This window comes from Camelus dromedarius, chromosome 1 (assembly GCF_036321535.1).
Source record: "Camelus dromedarius isolate mCamDro1 chromosome 1, mCamDro1.pat, whole genome shotgun sequence".
In the NCBI taxonomy this organism is placed as follows: domain Eukaryota; kingdom Metazoa; phylum Chordata; class Mammalia; order Artiodactyla; family Camelidae; genus Camelus; species Camelus dromedarius.
Genome location: NC_087436.1, coordinates 92220398 through 92247584, shown reverse-complemented (window position 1 = coordinate 92247584; position 27187 = coordinate 92220398). Strand labels below are relative to the sequence as shown.

The following is a 27187-nucleotide window of genomic DNA, read 5'->3' as shown; positions in this document are numbered from 1 at the left end:
CCAATCCCGTGTGTTTCCTTCTACAGAGTGCAGCCCATCACTGCACCATCATCGGTTTGGGGAAAAAAGACGAGGGAACAACACTGAGAGAGAATGTTCCTTCTGAGAAATAGATCTCGATGAAGTTCAGAGCAGGCTCCTTCAGCAAGAAGATTGTCTGTTCACCGCTTGACTGCAGGTGAGTCGGGCTCTTGTGTATGTTTCCTTGAAGTCGATGCCCTGAGTGTGAAATCCCGATGCACACTCACAGAATGGGATCCGCGTTTCAGTTTAGTCCTGTGATTTTGTGATTTCCTTGCAAAGATACCCAGGTTTGTAAACACGTGTTTGGAAAGTATAGCTTTGATACCGTTAACCTGTTAAAATGTGAGAGTACAGAAAAGCAACCTGTCACACACCATGGAATTTTCCAAAACAGTTCCCGGCTGCCTGTGGGGGCAGGTCTGCATTCGTCTTCCCTTTCAGCCTGACACTTGGACACCTACACTCAAGAGTGGGCCAGGCTGTTGGATAATAAGCACAGTTTTTGTCTCTGCAAGGTGACGTCTCTGCCGGGGTGAATACTTGTGCAGAGCACACATCTCTTTTTGGAAACCATGGGGCGGACACTAGTGTTTTCTGGGGTCCCTCTTCCTTCACTGTTTTCTCTGCGACAAGAAAGCAGAAGTGTGTTGGTAGTAAACAAAGTCAGCATTCTCCCACTGTGCTAGAATATGAGCAAGAAAGAGACCAGAAAAAGGAGAGCATATTTAATTTCTTTTGGGACCTGTTGGCTGATTTCTTGCGAGTCCTCCTGATTTCTTCTGTGTTACTTTCTTAAGGCACTTGACGTGAGGTTCTGAGAACCTCCCATGCTGGACGTTTTCCGCTACGACCTCAGGGCCGCCTGATGTTTGGCGTCGTCTCCAGTGCTCGCTCATTGCTGCTTTGTATTTGAGTTCTTACAGTTAAGGTCTACCTCCTATGAGACTGAACTCTGTGAGGATGAGAAACTGTTTCTCATCCATTTTTTTGCATCCTTTAGTGCCTCTCAAAGTGCAGTCGGTGGGCCAGCAGCAGCAGCATCACCTGGGAGCTTGTTAGCATCTCTGACCTCACTCCTGACTTACTGAGTCAGAATCTTCATTTTAACAAGCTCCCAGGTGCTTCGAATGCATATATTAAAAATTGAGTAAAGCTGCTCTCTAGCACTTTTCATACGACACATGCTAAATAATAATACAGACAGTAAAGCATAATAAAGCATGTGAGGCAGGTAATTATATATCACTGACAGAACGCCCTCCACTGCTACTGTTTTCTTGCCACCTCTTTAACATTCTTGAGTCACCTCAGAATCCTTGTAGTGATAAAAACTTGATGCTTCTGAATACAGATGAAGTTGGTAGTTTCAGAATCCACTAGCCCTCCTCAAAAAAAAAAAAAAAAAAGAAAAGAAAAGAAAAGAAAAAGGGAGAATAGAAATGAGTGCTGGTGCAGTGAGGAGGGAGGAAGGCAGGAAGGCACTGCACAGCAAGCTTAGTTCTTTGAGCTCCACCCAAGGGTGGTGCTTGCTGCCTACAGATGGTTATCACCATGAGCTTCAAGGAGTAGAGGGGATGCTAAGGCACTATCTCAGTTTCCCTCACCACTCCTTCCGTCCTCAGCTGGCTCACTTACTTTCATCGGTTTCGTTTATCAATTTTCCTACTCATACTTTATTTAGAGAAAAAAAGTCACAGCTTAAAATATGCACCAAAAAATAAACACAAAATGATCCCCAGCCCAACTCAAAAAGCAAAGTTGAAAAGCCACTTTGCTAAGGCATGCACTAAAATGTTGTCTTATCAAGGAATGAATTAGTAATTATGCATGTGCTCCATGCTCAGTATACTAAATGGCATTTAACATTTTTTAATTAAAAGATAAGAAAGGATTTTAACCAAAGTTTTTTTTAAAAAAAAAAAAAGCTCCTCAATGTTCCTATGTCAGAAGCTGGCTATTTTGTTTACCCACAGGGTTCATTCTGGGGGTAATTATAATTTTATAAGCTCAAGGTTCTGTTCCAAAATGCTCTTTTAGTTGAGTTGAGCACTGTTCAATATTTATTGATTGCATGCTCTGTGGCAAGGACCGTGGTAGTAGCTGGATATGTAAAGAGGAGAATGATACAGTCTTGTGCTCTCAAGGAACTTGTAGGCTGGTGGGCTGGACAGGCACCGAAATAGATCATTTCATCAGACTAATTTATGTATTAGGATACCGGGGTACTCAGGGCGTTATGGGTCTCAGGAGAGGGGCGTTATGTGAGTGGAGAAGAATCACTTCCCCTGGGACTATGTTTTGAATGAGGAGTTGGAGGTGGATGAAGAAATGAATGCGGGAAACACATCCCAGGTAGAAGTCACAGTGAAACTGAACATGCTGATGTCTGAAACAGCACCTTCTGTTTTGGGAACTTTGCCAAGATGCAAATTACAGTGCGGGAGAGGCAGACAATAAGGCTGGAGAGATAAGCTAGTCTCTGGAAAGAATCTACCAAACTTGACATGCTTAAATTTATCTGTGAATAAGTGCTGTCGTGAATTCTACATTAGGGAAACCACCACCACCACCACTGCCACCGTGGGTTCAAAAGAAAAATGGACTCGTTTCATCTTTACTGTGAAAGTCCTTGCTCCATTTCCTTAGGATACATTCATCCTTAGTAGGAGAATGGCTTATGAAGTTATGTCTCTTCATAGTGCAGCAAGGGAAAGAAACATGAACACAGTGGGAAAGAATTATAGTCCAATAAGATGATATCTAAGTGAGCACTGCACTTACTGGGGGCATTAAAAAGAGCACTCCACACTGTGTGGACCGTTGGGACTTAGATGTACGTGGCTGTAGCGGTGTAGAGTGGTGAGCTGACCTATGGAAAAGAGAACAAACATGAAGTCTTTGTTTTTGCAGAAGCCACCACTGATGCATTGCAGTGTCTGGAAATGTACAGTAATGGATATCAGAAAGAGGCATGTTATTATTAAAATCTTTACATTGTAAGAGGAAGGAAGAAAGTGCCTACGTATCTTCCATATACTCTTCTTTCTTCTTGGTAAAGGAAATCATTTACAGTAAGGATTTTAAAAAATGTATTTGTTTATTTAATTTTATTTTTTAGCACTTTTACTGTGGTATGGTTCCTGCACAGTAAACTACACACATTTCAAGTGTACAATTTGATGAATTTTGATAGACGTATACACCAGTGAAACCACCACCACAATCAAGATAGCTAACATTTCCATCACTCCCCAAGAGGTGCAGTTTTTGGATTCCCAATCTATCCCTTCCCAACCCCTTTACTCCCTGGCAATCATAAGTTTGTTCTCTCTGTCTGTGAGTCCCTTTCTGTTTTGTAGTAAGAATTAAACTCCATGAGGGTTAACATATGCTCTTTGTTCTTGTTGAATTCATAACATTTAAACACAGTTTAGGCATTTTAGAACTATTTACTGAATAAACAAATGCGTGAATTAATTCATTAATCTGAAAGGGGGTAGACCGAGTTTTTCCGAGCAGTGGCTTATTAGCTAGATCCTACCATTGATAAAAGTAATGAAAACTACAGGGAAGAGTGTCCCCAGGAACGTGGAGATGAGTGACGTCTACTGAAGGTGGGAGGTTCTGTTGGTCACAGGAGTCCACTAGCCACTGTGAGGGGATAAGTGGTAGGTGATGGGGGTACATAAAATTTGAATTAAGACTAAAATATGAAGGGTTATTTAGGATTATAGGAAATCTTCAGTGATATTTAAAAATTATAGAATAAATTAATACATGCTTATAGATAAAATTCAAGCAACTGCAAAGACATGGTAATAAACCTAGTGTTGCCCTCGTGTGGTGGAAGACCAATAGATCGATGGAAACAAATGGAGGGCTCAGCTTGGACCCATATATACATGGGACCTCAGGTGGATTTACTGTGGTGCAAACAAAGCTTAGGCTTCAGGGCTCCTTACTTGCTTTGAGATATTCACAAGATATTCACATTTTTAAATGTTTTAGTAAAATTTGCATGAGTAAGTTATTTTTACTCTGAGGACCACTAGTTCTTGCCACTCTGACTACCACTTGATTATACTTCCCTATTTGTCTCATGGTATTCGAGTGTGTCCATGGACAAATTTTGGATCCGGTTAAGAGGAAGTGAGCTGGGAATGTGCCATTTAAGCTACCATTTGGAAAAGGCACAAATGACGTGAATACACAATTTAGAGATGAAGAAATTCCAAAAGGTAACAAGTACATATCAAAATACAATAACTGGTAATTAGAGGGTCCCAAACAAAATGAGACATCCTCATTGTAATGATTACCCCTAGTCGGGTGGGTGATGGCAAATGTTGTCAGGAATGTGGGGATGCAGGTGTCTTCATGCCCTGATCAGGGTATATAGTCTGAGTGTATTCATTTTGGAGGTGGTGGTATTTAATACAGCTCAGAATATTTGTTCCATATGGCCCAAGAATAATGCTCTGGATTAAATATCAGGACACAGCTTCCTATATCCCTTACAAAGCTGTAGCTGAGTTGAATGGTGGAAGTTAGCCACATAGACCCTTTTACTGCATGACTAGAGAGCACGAAGGCTGAGAGAAGCGCTGATCCAAGGTGCTTCCTTGTGCCCTTTCGTATTGTCCAGAGTGCCTGTTGCTCTGAACCCAAAATGCAACCCAGTGTGAAAAAGGGAAGGTGGGGCTTGCTTTTTGTAAACTTGACTGGTCATTAGTAAAGCTTGGTGCCAGCTGAGGCTTGAGTTTTGTGAGTCTGATCGATGATTCAGCCCATCGTGTTAGTGTAAGCATGTTGTAAGAGTTGCCAGCGGAGCACAGGGAGAGAACTAAGAGCGGGGTAAAAATAAATAAGTGAAGACATGAGTCAGTAATACAAATAAGAGAAAGCGTTACTAGGACAAATGAGGATGCTCTGCTGTGAGCTGAGGATGTAATTTAACTTTCATCAACTCTCATTAATGAAGGTCCAGGAAAAAAATTCAAACAATACAACGGTATAGAAGTGAAAGCTACTTTCATGTCCCTTACAATAGGAAAGAATTATTTGTGGTTTGTCTCCTTCCATACACTTTTGTATGCTTTTATATACATACATACATATCATGGGATATTTTTGTATACTTTTCATGTATATCATATATGCCACATACATTATATGCGCATTTATATCATCTCTTTATAGCATCTGCTTGGGAATTTATATAGAGTCATTCTTTTTGTTAAACTGTGTGTATATGAGAAGGCTCATATGTATGGAATATTCAGATTGTCCTACTTGGACGCCTAGACCCCCTGAACGCTCTGCATCCTCAGGACTTGTGGAAACGACCTGCTTTTCCTTATTGGAAGTTAGAGGCCCTCCTTCTTCCTTGAAGACTATGTAAGACTTCAGATGAGGCAAGTGCCTTAAAAACAATGCTTGCTCTCCTCCAGATCTATCCCTCTGTCCCCTCATGGTTACCATGCTCATACCTAAGACAGAATCTCAGTAAACCGGACTGGGAAAATGCAGAGTCTAAGGGAAGAGAGCGAGTCCCCAGCGAAGCAGCAGGGCAGTCACACGAGCCGGCGGAAGGTGGGGGAGCTTGTCCAGGAGTAGATCCCCGAGCCTTGGTATGAGTGAGGAGAATTTCCCAGAATCTCCCCCAACCCCTGTTTTTCCCTCTCAGAACTGAAAGGCTAGAGCTGCTGTCTACTTGCTGCTTCTTACACTAAACACCAAGAAAGGGAGTGAATTTACCACTATTGGCCTAGTCTGAAAAATAACCACTCCTTGTGTAAGAAGAGTTCTAATTATCCTCCGAGACATATGAAAGGAACGGGCACGTGTGGGAGGAAAGAGACTGATACTTGGCCACACTGAACTTTCTTTAACTTTAAAAAAAAGTGCTATTCAAATCCACTGAAGGTAGATTGTATTGAGTCATTTCTTGGTAGGGGCAGGGAAGGTAACAGATGCTGTTAAGTACCTATTGGATGCTAAGGATTCTTATTATGTTAGTTTATTTAATCATTACAACAACTTTTATGGAATATATTTACATATAAACAACGGAGGGTGGCAGGTTGTGCTTTCCAAAGATGGCTACCACGGTACTTCCTATCCCACAGGGATTTTGTTGTTGTTTTTTTTAATAATCTAATTGTGACACTGTTTGCATTAAAAGATGGGCTTTACCTCTCCTCCCCTTAAAACGGGGTGGCCTTTTGTGACCGTTTTAACCAATGGAATACAAGGGAGTAACACAAGTAATGTGACCTCTGAGGAAGGTCATAAGAGGTCATGCGACCTTCACCTCTTCTTCTAGGATACTTGATCTTAGAGCCCCTCAGCCACCAGGTAAACAGTCTGACTGCTCTGAGACCATGATGCCGTGAGGAAGCCCAAAGTATCCCATGCATAGACACCCCACGGAGAGGCTCTGAGACCACAGAGGAGAGAGATGGCTGGACAGTTCCCACATGCTCCGTCCTCTTGCTGTTTCAGCTCCAGACATCTTCTGACTGCAGCTGCCCAAGAGATCTCGAAACAGAACTGCCCAGCCAAGCCTTTCTCAAATTCCCAACTCAATGAAATCATGAGGTGTTAGAAAATGATTGTTGTTTAAGCCACTAAGTTTTAGGGTGTGTTGTTATGAAGTACTAGATAACAAGAACAGATTTTGGCATTTGGAAATGGGGCACTGCCATAAAAAAACAGTGAAACACATAGACTTAATGGTGGGTAGTCTTGGGGGGATGTTAATAAAATCATAAAGGCCATGAGGAACATGTTGGCAGTTGCTTAAGGGACCTCAAGTAGCCTATTGAGCGATTCAAGGAGAGAGGAAATGTTATTGGACACTGGGAGAAAAGAGACCCTTGTTATATAATAGAAGAAAGTTTATCAGCATTATACCCTGTAGTAATATGGAAAATAGAAAATATAACTGATGAATCCAGTGGTCCAGCTAAAAAGGTATCTAGGCAGAACCCTGACAATGCCACCTTACTTCATCTCATTGCTTGTTCTACAATACAAATACAGAGAGGCAAGTCAAAAAAGAAATAGTTGTTTTCAGCAATACCTTAGAGGAAACATAAAAGATTAAGGACTTGCTGGATTTGAAATAAAATTTTTTGTTCCTGGCCTTTCCACTATGTAAAAGATGCTCAAAGTAAGAAAGAGGATCAGATAGCAGATTAAATTTAGAGAACAGTCAGAAAGTCATGGTATGAAGATAAAGCAAATAGAGTATTTTAAGATCCTTTTGTAACACAAATAAAGTGTGTTTCCTGTTTTCAAAAAGCTTGGATTCTGTTGTAGATTCTAGTGGAGGAGACAGACAAGTAAACAAATATGTACAATTTAGTGTAATAAGAGCTCCAGTGAAAGAAACATGGGGGCTATGAGAACACATAATAGGGAAGGAGGAAGACTTTAAGAGAAGGCTTTCCAAGAGGGGCATACCTAGACCAAGCCTTGAAGAATAAACAGGAGTTAGGGAAGGTGGGGGATGAGAGACGTGATGATTTCAAGTAGAGAGAGCAGGGTTGTGTTAATGGAAACCCTCAGAAAAATCTCCCAAGGGAGGCCTGAAACACTCTTGGCATTCCTTCCGGTGTTTTTCTCCTTTTATAGGAACAAATGGGATCAACAGGCTAGAACAGGCATTTTTTTCTTTAAAAAAAGAAAAAAAAAGGTTTTTTTTAAAGTTAAAAAAAGTTTTTGTTATAGGATTTTAAAAACTTACGCAAAAAAGAGAGAATTGTATAATTAACTCTTATGTATTAATCACTTAGCTTAAGAATAATCAAACTCATGGCTGATCTTATTTCATTTATGTTTATCCCCACTCCCATTGCATATTTTAAAGCAAATCCCAGGCATGTGTAATTTCATCTGTAAACACTTTAGTTATCTTCAATGCATAAAGACTCTTTTTGATTAGTGGTATCTTTTACCACACACACAAATTAACATCAATTCTTAATACTGATGCTTCCTTTTGAACAGGCTAGGCCAGTGTTGCTGGGCTTCTTCTGGGAAATTGATCACTTAAATCACTCTAGCACAGAAAGTGAGTTATTCAGTATTTGAAGTCATTTGTACAAAAATTCCTTTTCTTGGGGAAAATTATTCTAGCTTCCTCTTTTATGGATATTTATGGATAATAAGCTAGGGAAAAATCTGTTCCCAATGCCCTGAGAAGTTATAAAAATGTAAGGAATGGAAGTCACTATGGGTTCTTAATTTTGTTTTTGAGTAAAGTAATAAAAAATATTGGGCATTTTCTTCAGGATAATGGTCCATTGTAACTTTTGAAGGACCTAGCTGCTGATTTCAGAAAAATTGCTTTCTGTTCTGCTCTTAGTGCTAAGTCATCTCCTCCTGCACTAGCTTGGGTTCTGGGCTGGCACGGGTGGAGGAAGCTCCCTTACCTTCATGGAGAGGGACAGAATTCAGGGTTGTTGTAGATAACAGGAAATTAGAAGAAGGGGTAAACAGGACCAGACTTGGTACCAAGGAATCTCGGGGCTTCTGTTTAAGTATGAATTTACAATCAAATGCTATCCAGCTTTGACGTGGTAGCTACAGGGGCGAAAGCTTCAATTTGACTGAACCCAGGATATATCTGTATAGACTGGGAGATGAGAGCATGATGTGATCTAAGATCTGCAAGAACTATAGTCAGCTATAGGGTTCGTAAGGCAGGTGCTGGAATAGTTGGAAGACACCAACTGTAAGCAAAGAAATTGGGAATAGCTGAGGTATTTTTAAGTAATGGACTGCTGTGGCCAGATTTGTGTTGGAGCGGGGCATGCAGGTGGGCACAAAAGCCAGTAAGAAACTATTACAACAACTAAGAGATGATGAGTCGTGAATGTAAGTAGTGCCGATGACAACTGTGACTGTGGATAGCATGGAAAGATGTTTGCAGATAGAATTCCTGGTACAGGCAGGCCAGGAGTGAGGAGTGGCTCCCAGGGTGGTGGCCTGACCATCCTGAAGAATGGTGGGATGCAGATGTCCAGGTGCAGTGTTTCTTGGCTGATGTGCCACCTGTTGGGTTGCTTGTCAGTGATCATTGCCACTCTAAAGCCCGTTCAGTATTGCAGCAGTGGCATTTCTGAGGTCAGGGCTATGGCCAATTGGGGGATGGGTCAGGCAGTTTGTATTGGAGCAAAATGCTTATTCATCCAGCGTGTCCTCTGCTTAGCACAGAAAACAATCCCCAAGTTCCTGTGTTCAGTTGAGCTTTTGCATATTCCCTAATGCTTTATTTTTAGTTACTCCTACATTAAAAGAAGGCTTTATTTAGGCTTTCAAAACTCTGGAGTCTTCTTGACCAGTTATAACCTTACAGATTATAAGAAAAAAATAGAAGGATGCTTTGATTTAAAGGGCATTGTATCCTAAAATTTAAATTAATACTTCTGTAAGTTAGCTAGAGCTTCACGTATTAGGGGTCCCTGTATCTTAATATTGATCATTTATAAAAATCTTTAAATTGATCTTTATCTGTCTTCCAAAAAGTGATGATAACTCTTGGGCTGTTTTCCTTCTGGCTGAACCAAAAGCAGCAGCAGAATATTTCCTGCTAGATTGTTCTGAGTCCCAGGAGCTCAGTGGGCTTTACAAGTTGGCTCTGCTTTCCCTGTGAGGGTTGGCATTCATTTTACACGGTGGCAAACAGATGTGGGGACAGAATCTTGTTCTTTTTCAGAATCATTTACGCCAGCATTAATGGACTGGGGTAGTTAGTTTCAGCGACCTGTTTTCTCCATGGGCTGTTTCTTCCCTGAATAATGCATATTCCTACACTTAATTCTAGAAGCTTGTCACTTGGTGTACCCAGGAGGAAAGCAGCACATCGGTGACATTTATCATCTAGAAGAGAGGCACACTTTCCTCTCATACCGCATAGCTAACACTTGTATTTTTCAAATTATGCAGCAAACAAGTGTTTCCCACACCTAGGGAAACACCGACAAACATGCGAAGTCCAAGAAAAATTTTTTTTAGTAATGGAACAAATACTTAATAACATTTTAATTTGTTATCTTGTACTCAGAAGTTAGTTCTACTGGCGATTTACTGCAGTCCATAACTTCCGAGCCTTTGGCACTAATGGTTGATTTACTGTTATATCAGTTACTTAATTAGAATGAATTATTCATATTTTTCCTGATGAAGACCTAATTATTATGCTAATCATAATAATCTAAGTCTTCAATGTTTTCTAAAGCATCCTGCCTAATGGGGTTATTAAATATGTGTATAATTATAGTCATAAAAATTCAGAAACATGCTTTGACATTTTTATTTATATTTAGACCCTCAAAAACACCAAATGTGAGATAGCTTTTGACCTGAACTCAATGAATTTCTTAAATGTCATTTTCTTTTCCTAATATAAAACTGAGCAAGTATAATAAATAGACAACCCAGTTCCTTAGTAATACTCAGAAGTGGAAGAGAATTTTATACCCAGTCCTGCTTTTGAGGACTTTAGCTTTAACAAGAAAATTTTCCTTCATGATGTGGGGATCCTGTTGAAGGCAAAAGGAGTGAACTGACCTGATATTTATGGTTATATTGTCAAATCTTAGTTGTTCACAGGAGAAGCAGCCATACCGTGAGTTTGTGAACTATTAACTGTTTATATCTGGGACACCTTTTCTTTACTTCTCTATCTACTTTATTTAATTCAAACCCAAATCTTCACATTTCATGTGCTTGTCTTATTTCATGGCAAAACTTAGTATTTGAAGATGTTAGGATACTCTATTGCGTTCAGTAATAATAACTACAATAATAACCAACTCCCAAGGGCATCTAAAGCTCGAACATCTGACACACAATCAAGGGAGTAGAAAGTGATATTTTGATATCAGTTCTCAAACCAAGTGGTTTGACAACCCATACTGGCTCTAATATAATCAAGAACAAATTAGTGTTAAATATGCATGTTATGCTCAATTTTGTTGCAGTCTAGTTGTTAAAAGGACTTTTGAGACTTGAAAGCAGTAACTCCTGGCTTTTGTGAAACACGAAGTATTTTTCTGAAGAAGTAAGACTGATCCTTTTTGATGACAACTCATTTTGTCTTTGAGCACACAGATATAGATGAGGAAAATGAACAATTTCCATTCTTTAATTGCTTTTATTTTTTATAAGTTTTTTTCCCTTATTTAACTCCCTTATTTTCTCTATCATTTTAAGACCATCAATTTCTGTTTCAAGCTCTGGAGCTCAATAATCGTGTCCTCCAGGGCCTGCAAGGGGAAGACACTTGAGGACATTATAGTCTTGCTTGTCATTTTCTTCGTCCTGGTCCTTTCACAGATCTGTGGTCCAGCTATGATAGGAGGCAGACTTGTACACTGTGGTCTGATAAAACGTTTTCATCCCATCTTTCAGGAGCTGCTATGATTGGACACAGGTTGGTACTCTCTACATGGTGCCGTTTGATTCTCAGGTTGCAGGATGGGGACTGTCATTTGAAATGCTGAGCAGAAGAACAACATTAAATAGTTTCTGTTCCGCTTAAATGATTTTTGTAATTACATGGGATATAAATAAAGAAAAATTAAATGAATTCCTACTTCTTGCATCTTGCTGAGCCAGCTTCAGCCACATTTTGGCCCTGATTTCCCTTTTCCTTTGGGGTCTGTCTCAGTGTGTTTCAGCTGCTATCACAAATTAGATTAGATGGTAGCTTATAAACGACAGAAATTTATTTCTGATGATTCTGGAGACTGGAAGTCTGAGTTCAGGGTGTCAACATGGTTGGGTGAAGGTCAGACTGCTTCTTGTAACCTCACATGGTGGAAGGGACAAGCAAGTTCTCTGGGTCCTCTTTACTAAAGGCACTAATCCTATTAATGAGGCCGCTGCCTCCATGACTTAATTATCTCCCAAAGATCCCACCTCTTAACACGTTACCCGTAGGGTTAGGATTTCAACACATCAGTTTTGGGGGATGGGGACACAATATTCAGACCATAGCAGGGTCCGTAGAGAAAGGACACTATAAAGATGAAAAGCGTTATAAAGACTCTTTCAACTGCCTCATTTTCTCCCCTCCCTAGGAGGGGCCTGATCTTGGCTCTGGTTGCTTCAAGGTTACTGGATATGATGAGCTCTGAGGAACCTCCTCTCCAAACTCTCTTTGAAGTTCAGTTTCTCCGTTTTATTAACGTAGAAGGAGGAAGACAAAAAAGAGATAATTATCTCCTACTTTAATCAGTCAGTTCTTTTGCTGATTTTTTTTTTTTTTTTTGACTTTTCAAAAAAATTTAAGTATAGTCGGTTTACAATGTATCAATTTCTGGTGTACAGCGTAATGTTTCAGTCATACATAAATATGCATATATTCGTTTTGCTGCTTTTCTGACTAACAGTAGCTTATAATCAATGCTCTCTCCATGATGAGTCACCAAATACTGACCCCTCATGGGACACACGTGTAAGTTTCAGAGGAGACTTTGGGGGATGACACTGCACTTTGCCCTCATATGTGAGGTCCAGTCTGGTCCTTCTCCTTCCACTCCCCTTTGACTCTGGCCAAAATAAGCCATATTTCAGCCTCTTATTGGTTGGATTCTTTCGCAGGTGAGCTGAGCTCTGGAGTGGGGTTCTGCCAGTAGATAGCTCAAGCCCAGCTGCCCATCCTGTTGGTCGGTCACATGGCCTATGGGAAACTGCCATCATTTATGGGAGACTCTGGCATCATTGCTCGGGCTGTGATGAATAACTCTGTCCATGTCCTCAGGGACCTTGTGAGAATTTCTTTTGGACGTACACCCAGGTGCGGTATTTCTGGTCATATGGGACATATATTTATTTTGACTAGTGCCAAGTTGCTCTTCAGAAGGTCTGCAGCCAGTCTGTATTTTCACCAGCAAAAGTCAAAGGTTTCTATCTGTCAGCATCTCTGCCAATGGCTAACATTATTCAGCTTTCCAATTTTTGCCAGTCTCCAATGACTTAATTTGCATTTCTGTAATTACCAGTTGTTTTGATCTGTCATCGATTTGTCAGCATCTTGGGTCTTCTTCTATGTACTGGATAGTCATGTTTCTGACTCATTTTTCTATTTGGGTTGTTGTCAGTCACTATAGATTTGTAAGTGTTTCTGGTGTATTCTAAACATTAATCCCTAGTTGACTTTACACTTTACAAATATCTTCTCCCATTCTGCCAGCTATATATTAACTTTATCCATAGTATCTTTTATTGACCAGAAATTCTTCATTTTTATGTGAATAACTTAGTCACTCTTTCTGTCCGTGCTTTCAAAGTTTTGTTTAAGCAATCCTTCCCTCTCCTCAGATCTGTAGCTACTCCACATTTTATTCTACCTACCTTCTAGTTTTATTCTTCATCTTTAGATATTTACTTCTTCCATAGTCTGCTTTGGTATATAAGGTTAAGTAGGGATTCACTTTTCCCAAACCATTTTCCTAAATAATTCATTGTTTCCCCATGAATTAGTGGTGCTTTTATATCTTATATAAAAGTGGCCCATATACATGGTTTGTCCCTGAGATGTCTACTGTGTTCCATTGTTCAGTATGACTGTTCTTGTGACGATATCTTAATTTTTTTATCATTATTATTTAAAAGTATGTATTCATATCTGGCAGCTTGTCCCTTTATTTTCATCTTTTTAAGGTTTGGCATCCTATTAAATAATAGAATAAATATATTTAATTCTTTAAAAATCCAACCAGAAATGTGATTGGTATTATATTGAGTTTACAGAATAATTAGATAGAGTGAGTATCTTTGTAATGTTGTCACCTCATCCAAGAGAATATGTCTATTTTATTTTATAAATAATTTAGTATGACCTTCATTAGAGTTTTTATGTTTTCTCCGTAGAGTGTATTGTTGTGTGCTCATACTGTGTGTTCTTGGTTAAGTTAATTTCTAGATACTTTATAGTTTTTTCTTTTTTTTTTTTTTTGGTATTGTTAGATTTTCTAGTTGGTTATTGCTGGGGGTAAATTAGTGCTATTGATTATTTAAAGCTTTTTAAAACCTGAAATACAGTTGATTCACAATGTTGTGTTAGTTTCAGGTGCATAGCAAAGTGATTCAGTTATATATATATATATATACAGATTCTTGTTTCAGATTCTTTTCCATTCTAGGTTATTGCAAGATATTGAATGAAGTTCCCTGTGCTATACGGGAGGACCTAGTTGCTAATCTATTTTATATATAGTAGTGTGTATCTGCTAATCTCAAAAAATATGGAACGCTTTGTGAACTCACCCGTCATTCTTACGCAGAGGCCATGTTAATCTCTGTGCTGTTCCACTTGTACTATGTGTGCTGCTGAAGCGAGCACAGTGCTATTGATTTTGTAAAGTTGTTATATCCAGCTAAGTTTCTGAGTTTTCTAATTGCTTATGTGGTGATAATTATGTGGTTTTATTAGGAGAGGATAACACCAATTGCAAATAGTGATCATTTTTTTCTTTTTCTTAATTATTTTAATTAATAAGACCTATTAGTATTGGTAAGACTTCTAGTACTATATCAACCAGTTGTGATATTGGGTATTGTCCCATAATTTGGAGGATATGTTATCTGTTTTTCCACTAAATATAGTGTTTGCTCTAAGGTTTTGGCATATGTTTATCAGTGCAAGGAGTTTCTCTTACAGTCTTAACTTGCTAAGATTTTTGAAAAAATAAATAGTTCCTGAACTTTATTAAAGTCTCTTTGCATCATTTAAATAATGATATGATTTTTTTTCCCACTCTGCTAATAAGATAAATGGCATTGATGAGTTTCATCAAGTGTAACTATTTTTGCACTTCTGGGGTTAACCTTATTTGAGCATGATGTGAACTTTTTGTTTTATTTCAAATGAACTGTTGGATTCAGCTAGCTAGCTGTATGACCTTGGGTAAGCCACATAACCCTTCTATGCCTAAATTCCTTATCAGTAAAGTAGAGATAATAGTAAAAGAGTTGTCTTTGAATTACATATGTTCAGGTTACATATTGCAATTACACATGCTTAGACAAGTGCCTGACATAATAAAATCTATGTAAATGCTTATAACACAGTTTATTTTTGTAATTAGTTAAATGAGCTTCTAATTTTTCTTGTCTACTGTCTGATTTTGATAGCAAAGTGATACTTTGAGCAGCCTCCAAAGTGAATTGAGCACCTTCGGGCTTTTTCAAAGCAAGCACATTTAAATGAACAGAGTGCTTACCGATTTGGTTCTAGAAGGTTTTTTTATCTCTCTTTTTTTCAAAAGACAATAATAAATATTGCAATATTAGTTTCCCAGGGCTGCAGTAACAAATTTCCACAATCTGCATCTCTTAAGACAACAGAAGTCGATTCTTTCATAGTTCTAGATGCTAGAAGTCTGAAATCAAGATGCCAGAGGACCATGCTCCTTCTGAAGGCACTAGAGAAGGATCCTTCCTTGCCTCTCTTTTAGGTTCTGGTGGTTTCGGACCATCCTGGCATTCTTGGCTTTTAGCTGCATCACTCTGACCTCTGCCTTTTTCTCCACGTGGCCCTCATCCTGTGTGGCTGTGCCTCCATGTCTCCTCTGCTCTTTTGTAAGGACACCAGTCATATTGGATTTAGGGTCCACCCTCGTGCAGTATGACTTCATCTTAAATAATCATATCCGCAAAGATCTTATTTCCAAATACGATCACATTGTGAGGTTCTCGGTGGACATGAATTTTTGGGAGGAAACTATTCAACCTAGTACAATTACCAGAAGATTTCACCCCCCTGAAATACAGATTTCAGATTCTGTATCTCCTGAAGCAGCACATCCTGGGACTCCACCCTTAATCTTGCTATTATTTCCTTTGAGAGTGTTTTTACTATGGATCTTACTGTGATAAACCATCTGAGATCTTCAGCGCCCAAGAATATGTTTTATTATGCTCTCATGTTTGATTTGTAGTTTGCTTGGATGGAAAATTCTAAGAGGGAAGCTCTTTTCCTTTATTACCTTCAAAATTGTGCTGACTTTTTACATTCAGTGTGTGGTTGAGAAGGCAGATGCCCATCTAATTCTTTTTTCTTTTTTGTAGGGAATCCATTCTTTTTCTTTGTAAATTTTTATTATTTTCTCTTAACAAGTCTTGATATCCTTTAGTTTGATAGTAATATACTAATACTCAGATTTTTCCTTATGTCTCCTGTTTAGTACCTATGAGTTTAGAAGCCTTTCTGTCTGAGATCTCTTTCTTTAATTCTGGCAATTTTATCTTTAGTATTTTTTCAAATGTTAACTTTTTTGCATTTTTTTCTACTTCTGGAACTCTATTACCTACATGTGACCATACATATATAGATGTTACACACACACATATCTGTAATCCTTTTATACTTTTTTGCTGCCTTCTGAGAGAGTCCATACTTTTTTGGGTAAAACTTACTAGTTTATTCTTCAAATCATTTATCCTGGTAACTAACTTATTTATTGTGCTCTTTATTTCAGCCATTATATTTTTCATATCTAACATTTCTGTTCATTTCTTCATCATAATTTCTCATCACTGCTGCATGTTGCTAATATCTTCTCTATCTTCTTAGGCTTATGTTGAATTTTTTTGCCCATTTTTCCAATAATTCTGCTTCACTTATGTGATTCAGTTTATTGTTTTCTTTAGCAATGCTTGCAGTGCTCAGGTGTGTTTTTCCTGATTTGCCTGTTTTTGTCTTTTGGCTCATGGAATCGTACTTCCTCGGGTCTAGCAATGTGCGCGGGGAAGGGTCGAAGACTAAGCCCTGATCGCTGACCGTCTTGGTGAGCTGAAGGAGAGGGGAGAATATGATCTCCAGATACAGAAAACTATGGCTGCTATCACTCCGATTTGCTATCACTTCACCAAGCAACTCAGAGTTTCACCTTTAAATTAATTAAGAGACATTATGCTAAATGAGATCAGTGAAATGGTGGTTACCAGGAGATGGGGGTACGGGGATAGGACAGATGTTGTTTAAGGGTTTAAACTTACAACATGTAGGAAATACGTCCTAGAGATCTAACGCACAGTATGGTGAATAGAGCCAACAAGGTTGTATTATAATCACCAAACTTACTAAGGCACTACATCTTAATTATTCCAACAATGAAAGAGAAATGATAATTATGTGATGGAAGTACTAATTATCACTATCGTGCTGTACACCTTAAAGTTATGCAATGTTATATGTCAAATATATTTTGATAAAATATTAGGTCTAAAAAGATAAAATAGATACAATAACAAGTTATAAAAAAAACAAAGAGAAGTGGCTTTGGAAGAAAGCTACCAGTTTAGGGGTTTGAGGGAACGGGAGGTTGGAGAGCGGGTTTTCCAGTTTGTCCAGGGAGCTCACATGTTTTGATCTGCTCTTCACCTTAGCAGAGATTTTGCAATGCCTTCATCAGGGCGACTTGAACTCATACTGCTGATTTCTGAAAGGCCAGGCTACGATCATCCCAGACTAATGTGGAGAGAGGAAAGAGCCGACCTGGAAGGTTTTCTTCCCTTATGACTGGTTTTGGCTCTCGTTGGCCCCAGGCTGCAGTCAGTCTTCTACCTCCTACACCTAATCCAGTTAGAGAAAGCATCTGGTCCCCAGTGTTTCAGGAGTCTGTGTTCTGAGTGTGCATTTGTTCCTGTAACCCATGCTCCCCTCCTGCTTCTGTGTTGCTCCAGGACTAGGTAGAGGAACCCAGTATTCCATGTTATTTTGCCGTCTATCCTGGAACTAGGAGACCATGATCACACTCTCATTTTAGTAATGTGTTAATTTGACTTAGTAGTCCTGATATGCCCTGGAGCATTTCAACTCAGAGAAGAACTTTCCATCTTTGGTACATTCTCAATGTTGTGACAGAAGGACACAGTCACAGCTGATTGCTCCGCTGGGCTTTGACTGGAGGCCTTGTTATTAACTAGCCTCGAGTAAAATTTTAGAAGAAAAGGGTATTTTTCACATCGGCCTTTGAGACGTGGCGCTGCAGGAAGCGGCATATACTTGTCCCTTCACTTGACAGAGAACACAAAGTACTTCGGATTGTTCACGGCTCCCTCAATGCATTTCAGCAAAAGAAAAGCTGACATTTTAAATTTATTGCCAGTCCTAGAGAGGACCGTACCAAATTCTTCACTCAGCTCAAATGTATCCACTGAGCTACCATTAATTACATTAGTTATGTAAGTAGACACCAAAGTGATCAGTCATTAAGTGAAATTAAAGCATCCTTTTGAATTTCTTTCATTCTATTGTATGTGGTGTAGACCTTATGAGTATATATAAAATATTGGTCATCATAGCCACTAGCAGGTATCAGATAAAACCAAGACATTATTTCTCAAAGGGTTGTAATACAAGTGATATAATGCAGTTGCATTTCACGTTAGCCTAATCTGTCATAAGTAGAGATATTGGAGTGTTTTATTTCATATAATCACCATTATTTTTGATATCAAGGACTCCATTTCCTATTTTGGGTGCTTTATGATTCTCTTGGGTCACTGCAAAGGGGAGTGTGTCCAAATGAAGCAGTTGAGATTAGGTTTAGCAAAGTCCAGCTCCAGATGGACATCACTTCTGCCTGCGATTGTTAAATGTGAAATTTGATCATTAAATGACTTATTGTCACCACTGAACACCCTCTGACTGGATGACAAGAAGAACAGCTAACCGGGATCCTCAACAAAGGTGACATTAAAATGTTCTCCTAAACTTACTAACTTAGTAGCACAACAGATGGTTATTGAGCACCTTCTAGGGGTTGGGCTCTTTCCTGGACTCAAGGAGGATACTACAGGGAATAAGCTAAATCAAGCTCTTCTCTCATTATTAACAAGGAGACAAACATGAACAAAGTGTGGATAAGTGATCAGTTCTATAAACATGCTAACAGGGTGGGATGATAGTGATTGGGGAGCTCCTTTAGCTCATGGTGGGGGTGGGGATCAAAGTGACATCTGAGCTGACACCAGACCGACATGCAAAGATTTGGAGACGGAGCATCCCAGACGGAAGGCAGAGCAAGTACAGAGGCTCAAAGGCATGTGTCTTCAGGAAGAGAACGAGGGTCAGCGTGGATTGAACTAGGCGCTGGAAGGAGAGAGAAGTATGCAGTAAGACTGCAGATGTAGGTAGGAGCCCGTTCATTCGGGGCTTATGGACCCTGGCCAGGAGCTTGGATATTATTCTAAGGGTAATGGGAAGCACCTTCAATCCAGTAGCAGTCCGGTCATCTATGCCTTTAACATATATTCAAAATATGACAACTGCTCACCATTGCACCAACACTTTCACTTCTTTTAACCAGGAAAATGGCAGGATCAAATTAAACTAAAACAAGCAAACAGAACTCTGTTGTGTGCAGAATGGTTCAGTGGTTTGTGGAGAGGCAGGTGTAGAATAGGGATATCAGTTAGGAGGTTATTTTATGGTCCAGCTGGGAGATAATATTGGCTTGGCTTAAGTAACAGTGATGGAGTTTGTGAAAAATGAACACATTTGGGGTATACTTTGAAGGGGTAGGTTGACAGGGCTGCTGTTGGATTGGATATGGGAAATGAGTGAAAGGAATAAAATAGCTTCTAGATTTTGGAATGCGCAGTTAGGTGAATGGTGGAAGAACTTACTGAGGTGTAAGGACTGGAGGAAGAACAGGTTCGGGGTGGAGAGAGCAAGAGTTTTGTTCAGAGATACAATTTAAACATTCTAGTGTGTTGTCAAGAAAGCAGTAGAATATACAAGTCTGGACACCATTGACTTGAGAGCATATATGTGGTATTTAAAGCCATCTGAATAAATGATATAACCTAGGGAGAGACTGTAGATAGGTTGGAGAAGACAGCGTGGGGACCAAACCCTTGGCAACTCCAATATTTGAAAGCTGAGCAGAAGAGGAGGCACTTGCGGATGAAACTAAGAAGGAGCATCCAGTGAGGTAAAAGAAAACCAGAAGAATGTTATGATCCAGACCCCAAAAGAGGACAGTGCTTTAAGAATAAAAGAATAGTCAACTGTGCCACATGATCCTGAGCATTTGTACAAGCGATGACCCAGAAGTAACCACTGGATTTGGTAAGATGCAGAAAGTTACTGCCTTCGATAAGAGTAAGTGGAAGAGGATGAAAGGTGAGAAAGAGGTGCTAGCAACTGAAGAGAAATCTCACGAGGAGTTTGCCGTAAATGGAACATTTATTAGGTGAGGGTTTCTTTTGCGTGTGTGTGTGTGTGCGCATTCCTTTTAAAGGAAGGGACTAGCAGAGCATATCTGAGGATAATCCAGCAGGAAGAGGTTGTAGTTGCAGGAACAGGGTCTTTGAGAGGCAAGCAGGAATGGAACTCAGAAGAGCTGGCCTTGGTGCTGGCAGGAAGAGCTTGTTCACTGTAACAAGAAAAGGCAGTGTAGGTAGCGATGCAGGTCGCAGTTAGATTTGGTGGAAAACTAATGGCATTTCCTTCTGGTGGTTTCTTTGTTCTCAGTGAAATATGAGGCAAGCTGAGAATGAGGAGTGGGAGAATGCGCTGGAGGTTGGAGGAGAGGAGTGATGTAGTGAATGAAGTAGGGGAACCCAGTAGGATTATCAGGCAGTGTTGAGTGCCCATTTAAGATCTGTGGTATTGACTCTTAAGCGGGATTATGCAACATGGCTCGAACTAGAGTTAAACTCTGAGTAAAGGGGCACCTGCCTTGGGTCTTCCCCCTTAGAGGACCCTGTTCTGGCCTTTTCTGGCTGTGATCCATCATGGAATAAAGAGTCTATAAGCTTGAGGGGACATGGCCACCAGGAGCCTGCACCTTCCCCTATCTGTGTAGATTATTGCTGGGCTGCACCCTGCAGACCTACAAAGCCTGTACTTGCCCCTTCTTGAGACTGGAGAAAAGTCCAGAGTCAGTGACAGAGACAATAGTTTAATGGGTAGGGGGACCTTACATGTCTGAAGCAAGGTCCTGGAGAGACTCTCCATCGTGTGTGATAGACCGTGGGCAGGACATGGCGGCAGGCTTCACTCCCAGGAAGAGGGGGAGGTTAGCAGTTATAGGGGGAATTGACGTCAGGTTGGCTCATCGGTTACCAGGGAAACCAGCAGAGGGGCATCTCCTTAATGCCCCTTTGATGAGAACAGTCACCAGCTGGGGCCTGGGGCAAGTATGCAGGAAAGTAATTCAGGTGAGTTGGGTGTAGGGGAAGCAGGCACTGTTCGAGCAGGGGATGTACAGAGAGCAAGAGAACAGCCATCTTCGGTGGTGTGACCGTACAATGCTATTCTGTATATTTGGGATCTTGGCATCTAAAAGACCCTGACCCTATTTCCAGAGACCCACATGGGACTCTTTTCTTACTCCTTAGAGTGGGCTGTGCTGCAGGTGTGCCTACAGTCCCCTGCTTTCAGTGGTGTGATAGAACTTGAATGCATATGCTGGGATGTCCGTGTGTGGGTGGAAGGCTCCTCACAGTGTCAGGTGCAGCTGTGGGTGAGATGGGGAGGGTCTGGGATGTGGGTTGAGGGCCAGGGGCTGGCTCTCTCTGTGCCATTACATTTCTGTCAGCGTGGAACTCAGAGGTATCTGAGAATTCTAAATTTGCACTTGGATTTCTAGGTAATTATGAGTATATTTGTCAAAGTAGGCGGATAGAACACAACTTTATTTAACAATTTGTTAGCTTGACCTAAGTTTTAAGTATTTAGACATGTGGTGTGTGCCTCCTTTTGCCTCAGCCTTTGCTGGTAGGGGCCCCGGCTGTATAACAGTGTTGCCCACTAGAACTTTGTGCAATCGTGGAAAAGTTTCCATGCGGTCCAGTACAGCTAGGGAACCCCTCGCTGCGTGTGGCTACTGAGCGTTTGAAATATAGTTAGTGAGACTGAGGAGCTGAACTCTTCATCCTACTTGATTTAAATTAATTTAAACTTTAATACCCCCATGTACCTAGTGGCCACCATTTTGAATGGCTCATTTCTGTTCCCATGCAGCTTTCTGGTGTCGGAGACCAGCTATGTTCAGTTCTCTCTCAAAAGTGACCCTGTTTCTCTGCACATGCTCCCCCAGGTCTGGTCAGGTTTAAAGATCTACTGGCCTCCACCAGGGTTACACCTTGTTCTTTTCCATCTTGCAATCCTTTCTTAGTCCAGAGGAACTCATTCAGTCTCCCCAGAGGCTGGGTGATTTGAAGTCTCATTCTGTTCTAGTATCTTGTTATAGAATCAACTACACACTACTTCCCTGAGGACTTTCCCTTTTGAAGTTCAAGAGCTTTTTTTTTTTTTTTTGGTCTCAACAAAATAAAACTCTTGCAAATCAGCAGCTTTGACTTTCAAAACTCTTGCTTCTGATGAGGACTTCAGAAGCAAGAGTTTTGAAAGTCAAAGCCATTTTTGAATTTCAAAAAAACCCCTAAACCCCTCAACACTGACTGTTTCTTCCTTTTTTGCTTTCCTGTCATAACATTTTTAAGTGTTCTCAAGGTTAGAATTCCTCTCACCATCTTCACAGAGATTCATATGTACTTTCTGTAAAGAAAAGTATAAAAATTAATATTTCATGATAAATTATTACAAAGGGAAAGCAACAGAACTGCTTTTGTGTGTCTGTACAAGCCACCATGCCACTGATCTATGGATGCCCATCACGGTGGTCAGAGAGCGAAGCTGAGGCTACATCATTGGAGATGGGGACACATGGATGTGTTCACTTACATTCCATATGGACCTCCACTGTCAGCAGTTACCGGCAGATGCACTCTTCTCCCATGATGAAGCTTAGGAGCTCACTGAAAATAGCATGAGACCTAAGGAAATAAGTGAAGATTGCTTTAATTCCTCCAACCTTGAGTCTGAACTGCTCAGACCATGTGCCCCAGGATCCCAGAATTTTTACAGTTCCTCTCATTCTCTTACTGCCTGAACCTTAAAGCACTTACAGTCTATTTGGGGAGACAGACGCTAAATAATAAACACACAAAAATATGATTATAAATTGTCCCAGGCATCATGAATGGAAGGAAAGAGTGCTGTCAGAATCATAGAGCTTTTGAGGAGAGGCTTACTGTGAAGTGAACACTGAGTAGGGCTTGGACAGGCAAAGAGTGGGAGGAAGAAAATTCAAGGCAAGGGCCCTGAGGAAGCAGAGGGCCTGGTGTGTTAAGGAAGAGAAAGAAGCCTGGCTTGCTGCCGACAGACTGAGTGATGAGAGAATGATGTGCTTGGTGACCTTGGAAAGGTGGGCAAGGGCCCAGGACCTGATTAGAAGTTGGGCTGCAATGCTAGGTGCAGTGGAGAAACCACTGAAGGGTGTTATGGTAGAGGTAGGGTTTTAACAGGGTCAGATTTACATTTTACAAAGATTACTCTGTGCAGAGAAAAGGATGAGGGAGTGGGGGCCAGAGGGAAGGAGGTGAGAGACCACTTAGGAGAGGACTGAAGGAATAGAGCCAGAGAGAGTCAGGTGTTGGACCAGGATGCTGGCAATAAAAACTGAGAGAACTGGACACATTCATGACATATTTAAGGGCAGAGTTTTAAACCTTAACCCTACTGACATTTTGAGCTCTGTGATTCTTTGTTGTAGGGCTTTCCTGGTCACTGTAGGATACTTAGCAGTATTCCTGGCCTTTTTGTCTGCTAGCAGTACTCCCTGCTCCCCATCTTCACCTCCGCCCCCATTGTGGAAACCAGAAATGTCAGGCAAAGCAGGGATCCCTTGCCAAGTATCTGTTAGGTGGTAAGAATCTCCCCAGCTGAGAGCCAGTATTTTAGAGGGACACTTCACTGGAATGGACAAAGGATTGGATATGTGGATGGGAGGGACCACGAATGACATTCATTTGAGCAAGCAAGTAGATGGATGTGTGGGTTATGGAACTGCAGTGACTTCAGGGGGAGAATATAAGGAGGTGTATGTATAAATATTAGGAGTTCACTTTAGGCGTGGTAAATCTAGGTGCTTGGAAGACTTCAAGGGAAGTCAAGGAGAGAGATTTTGGCCTGGAGATATGAAGAGCTATGGGGTTGTATGTGATCAGTGAATGCAATGAGAACCAAAGAGGCTGGGGACTGAACAGAGAGGAAATCCGACACTTACAAAGAATAGGAGGTCATGTTATAAGAAAGGGGAAAAAAACCCAGTAGGTTTCAAGAAGTAGGTAGTAGACTATATTGAATGTGGCTGAGAGTTCTAGTTGTATGAGGTTTGAAAAGTGTCCACTGGAGTTGGCAAAATGAAAGTACTTGTAGGGGCTGAAGTCATAACAGGGTGGGTTGAAGTGAGAATGGACGTTGGAAGTTGGACCACATGTGCATCTAACTATTTCAAGATCGTTTTCAAGCAAGGAGGGAAAATGCAGTTAGCTGGAAGATGTGAAATCAGGTGGGCCTTTGTGAAAGAAGGCATGTTAGTAAATGTGAACACGTGCTGCTGGAAAATCTGGTAGAGAAGGAGAGGGGTGGAAGGTAAAGGAGAGAAAGGTGCTAACAGATTCACCCAAGTCCTCTGGTGTGTAGGGTGTGCTGTTGACCTTTACCAGGGACAAAGTTACTTTCTTCATGGTAACAGAGGGAATGAGAATATTCCTGGTGGTGATGATAATGAGGGCTTATAGTGTGCCAGGCCTCTCACATTGGCGATTTTATTTAATTCTCCCAGCAACCTTGTGAAGTAAACCCATTTAGTAGTGCCACGTGAGAGCTGAGAAACCAGGGTTAGACCGCTTAAGCGATACGTTCAAGTGGTCAGACTTCGAATGTCAGGGCACTCCCTCTGGAACTCATGTTAAACCAGTTACTCCTGAGCCTAAGCTCTTAACAGAAGCAGAAAAAAAGAATCAAACCAGTTAACCTCCCTAGGGACTGTTTAAATCAGTGAGCTCTTGGCCATCACCGTAAAGTTTCAGCCCGACTTGACTTGAAGGTTACCTCTCATAATGAACCGCTCCATAGTTCCCTGCACTGGGCCCTATCCTGCAGTGCTGACTGCTTTTGTCTTATCTTGTATTTTTTAATTTATTACATTTATTTATATATTTTTAAGGAGATCTCATAGACTAATAGGGGAGCTGGTCTTGGCTCAGACAGGGCAGACTGACCTTGGAGTGGAAAGAGCTACCAGGTTCTTGAACTGGCTTCTCTCCTCAAGTATCCTTTTTTGGACCAAGAGCACATGTGTTTCCTGCTCTGGGCTCTAGGCTCTGCTTGCCAGACCAGCTGTGAACACTTGGTACAGCCGTCAGAGGCTGTTCAGAGAATTCCTGTGATTGATTGGTGAGTTGGTGATTGGCCTAGAAGGAAATGCCATTGGCTTGCCTGACCCCACTCTTTTTGTTTTGATGGTTCTGTGCTAACAAGCCCACAACACTGATATTTGACCATGGTACCGATCAGGGTCTGATCTATGTTGACTTTTGGTTTTCTTCTTCATTTTATTTCTTATTATTGAATTATAGTTGATTTACCATATTGTGTTAGTTTCAGATGTACAACAAAATGATTCAATTATATATTATTATTTTTCATATTATTTTCCATTATAGGTTATTACAAGATACTGAATATTGTTCCCTGTGTTGTAAAGTAAATAAATCCTTGTTGCTTATCTGGTTTTCTTCTTGGGATTTGAATGAATGACCTCTCTTGTGTGTGTGTGTGTGTGTGTGTGTGTGTGTAAATGTATATTGTTGTGATCATAGTTTAAGGGTGCCTTTCTGACATCCAAGACCTGTTATAACAAACTATAACCTTTGGCCATTTTCTGAAGACAAGTGAAAAGAAGTAGTTCATAGTGAAAAAAAATAGTTCAAAGTTTTATCTGGACAGGTAAATTTATAGCGGTTCCTTTTTATCTTACAGTGTTCCTCAGATAATTTGGTTCCTTTTTTAGTTTTCAGAGTGGTGACACATAAACTAGCTTTCTCACCTCAGCTGCCTCTCTTTTGGCAAGAATAAAGGTTCTCATGTCAAAGTGAATAAAGAGGGAGGCAGGGACCCAGACAGAGTGGAGAAATGGGAGCTGTGCTATGCAGTTTATCTAGACGTGCTCGACACGTCCCTTTTTAACATTAACAACGAGAAAAAAGAGAGTAAGAAAAAGGAAAAAGGCGTTACTTCAAAGTGAACGTGAAAAAAAAAAACAATTGTGTGGCTCAGATGTGAAATATGCAGAAGTACTTTTCACTCATACCTTTTCCTACCTGATCTGAAGGAGCTGAGCTTTTGACACATCCCTGCTCCATTCATGTGTCAGTGAAGCTGTGTTATTCCAGACATGAGACCTTTCCTTTGTTTTGAGCTTCTCAAAGACTCTCTAGTCACTAGATCGGAAGAAAGAACAGGCAAAGTGAGAGAAGTTTCTCAGTTGAGAGTTTCTCAAGTCTTGTTAGCTAGAAGACTTCTGCGTATACGTATACATCTATACTTACGCATATATATGTGAGTGTATATTTACTTACAGACTGAGACTCTGCTGTTCCATATCTAGATTTGTTTTTATTGAAGTATAGTTGGTTTACAATGTTGTGTTAATTTCTAGTGTACATAGTGATTCATTTATACATATATATTCCTTTTCACATTCTTTTTCATTATAGGCCATTACAAGGTATTAAATATAGTTCCCTGTGCTATACAGTAGGTTCTTTTGTTACTGTCCCTTAGATATAGTAGTGTGTGTCTCCAAATCCCAAACTCCCAATTTATCCCTCCCCATCTCCTTTCCCCCCGGTAACAATAAGTAGGTTTGTTTTTTAATATTGAAGGGAACTGATCTGACCAGAGGGCTTTGCTATCAGAAGCTGTCACAGGGCCCAGGTGGCAGAGCTGCTTGTCCCCCACGTGGCAATTTCTGAGTACTGCAACTAAAACCCTGCAAACTGCACACCAGCTTTTCAGGGCGCCCCAGGAGAACACATTTTTCACTTGAGTATTAGAACCTGACGACACATGAAAGGAGATGTACAATGCTATAAAACTGGATGTTTTGGAAACTCAATGCTGCCACATCAAATGTTTGGAGACACCCAAGGGGCAATGAGCGAAGCCTTGAGGCAAATCGAATGCCGACCTTCCTTTCACTGGGAACTAGAGCTTCACACCAGGCTGAGCATTTTGCTGTCCGTGAAATCCACGTTTGCGTCAATCACTGGGAGCAGAGCC

The 27187-nt window shown here is 40.5% G+C and overlaps 2 non-coding genes across 2 annotated transcripts in view; one reads left to right on the top strand and one right to left on the bottom strand.

The window, feature by feature from the left end:
* LOC105089317 (uncharacterized) overlaps nucleotides 1–27187 on the top strand; it is a 290748-nt gene that overhangs the window by 87964 nt on the left and 175597 nt on the right. The window contains exon 3 of the transcript XR_004131307.2: nucleotides 27–178. This is a non-coding gene — a transcript (uncharacterized LOC105089317). The remainder of the gene's footprint in view (nucleotides 1–26; nucleotides 179–27187) is intronic.
* LOC116148988 (U6 spliceosomal RNA) lies at nucleotides 14280–14383 on the bottom strand. Its single transcript, XR_004132637.1, has one exon. It is a non-coding gene; the product is annotated as a U6 spliceosomal RNA (small nuclear RNA).